The sequence below is a fragment of the Poecilia reticulata genome, linkage group LG5 (assembly GCF_000633615.1).
Source record: "Poecilia reticulata strain Guanapo linkage group LG5, Guppy_female_1.0+MT, whole genome shotgun sequence".
NCBI classification, from domain to species: Eukaryota; Metazoa; Chordata; class Actinopteri; order Cyprinodontiformes; family Poeciliidae; genus Poecilia; species Poecilia reticulata.
The window spans coordinates 11,194,360-11,196,581 of record NC_024335.1 but is presented as its reverse complement, the minus strand read 5'-3'; positions in this window follow the sequence as shown (position 1 = coordinate 11,196,581).

Sequence of the window (2,222 nt, the reverse complement as noted above, 5' to 3'; positions counted from 1 at the left end):
ATATATATCCATCCATCCATCCATTTTCTTACACCCTTGTCCCTCGGTGGGGTCGGGAGGGTTGCTGGTGCCTATCTGCAGCTGGCGTGCTGGGCGAGAGGCGGGGTCACCCTGGACAGGTCGCCAGTCTGTTGCAGGGCAACACAGAGACACACAGGACAAACAACCATGCACACACACACACTCACACCTAGGGACAATTTAGAGAGACCAGAGAAAACCCACGCATGCACAGGGAGAACATGCGAACTCCATGCAGAAAGACCAGGGCTGGGAATTGAACCCACAACCTTCTGTGCCCATCTCCAGCTAACGTTCCGGGCGAGAGGCGGGGTACACCCTGGACAGGTCGCCAGTCTGTCCTTTGTGTCTCTGTGTTGCCCTGCAACAGACTGGCGACCTGTCCAGGGTGACCCCGCTTCTCGCCCAAAACATTAGCTGGAGATAGGCACCAGCAACCCTCCCGACCCCACCAAGGGACAAGGGTGCAAGAAAATGGATGGATATATATACTGCCACCCCTGAAAACATCCTTGCCACCCCATAAATATTTTTCTAGATCCGCCCCTGCATGGCCCAGTTACCTGCCCCCCCACCCACAGGGCCACAGCTGATTGTGTGAATGCTGTTTGTGTTCAGACACTCCATATGACAGTGACGAAAACTAAAGGTTATTGTGTATTTGGTACTATTTATATCCAAGTTTACAGAAGAGGAGGAAGACTTAAGAGACATTTACAGATTTTCCATGAATGAAATAATTTTACTATATAACCATTAATAAGGGAATTAAATAACCCTGACTGTCTCTTCACCAAGGCAGCTGTTAAGAGGTGAGACGGATTAGACTTCAGGTGAATGTTATATGTTCAGAGATTGTGAGTTAAAAGCAGAAAAAGAGAAAAGTGGAAGCTTGGTTTTATAGGAAGAAATAGTGGAGATTCAGCAATTGGGTCAAGAGTTGCTAAAACTTACTACTGCACCTGCAGACTGAAGGCTTTTGATCCAACAGATGTTTTACACTAATTTTGACAGAAAGATGTCAAAGAAGTTCATCATATGCTACATAGATGCAAACTTTGGATTAGAAATTAGTATGACCTGATGCCTGTGCCCTTGTTCAACAAGATAATGGCCCCTGATTCAAAAGAAAAAAATGGTTCAGAAAGGATTTGGAAAGCACAGCAAACATGATGTGTTGATTTGGTCTCACATTACTCAGATCTCAATTCATCAAGAAACCATGGGTCGTACTTGACAAACGTGTTTAAAACAAAGTAATCACACAAACTTGATGTCCAGTCCTTACACAGTTACAGTATTACACTGAATAACAGGCATTAGCAAAGAAATATCACATGTTTACTATATTTTCATAGGAGACATGTGTCTGGTAAATATGATAACTTTAAAGCAGTGGTCCCCAAATCCGAATCCGGCCCGCCTCCACATTTGGTCCGGCCCCCTGAACAATACCACAGAGCATTTAGATTTTTTTTCATATACCGTATTTTCCGGACTACAAGCCGTTTATATGTGGATTTTTCTTCAACCACCAGGGGGCTCTTTAACCGGAAGTGAATCATTGGAAGTCTGGTTACTTGCGCGCCAACATTGAGCMCACAAGCAGCAAAATGAATAAGAAACAGATCAGATGTCTTTGGAAAGTTTCTTTGCAAAGGGCAAAAGGCCCAGAGAAGAGCCAGGAGAATGGATTTATCCTGGACCGGTAGGTGAGTCCCACATTACAAGCCGCTCTGCGTAACATGCGGCGACCGGCTGCTAATGAGGCAATGAAGCTTCAAGCTGCTTTGCCACRTAGAGACCAAGCAGGCTGTGCTCAAGCAACACAGCTCGGGTGTCGTTGTCTCTCATCACTCCCAGATCGGACTGTCTCGTTGCAGAGAAACAAGCTCAGGGCTCCCGTTAGTCATTATCTTGAGTTAAAATTTTCACGAAAGTAAAATGTTCGTTTTTGTGGCGCTTCTGTGTATTATTTTGAAGGGATATATAAATGTTACCATAGCGACCAGAGTCAGACCGTTTGGCAGTGGTCAAGAGGAGATGAGTAGAGCTTTTTAGTCTTAAGTCTGGTTTAGACGGCAARATTTAAGAATTGTCGGCCGATTCTCCAAACCTCTGTGACCACAGAGCTGATAAAAGTACAACAGGTTCGATCGGTTCGTGTTCAGTCACACGGCACGAACCGATTCCAGTCCCGA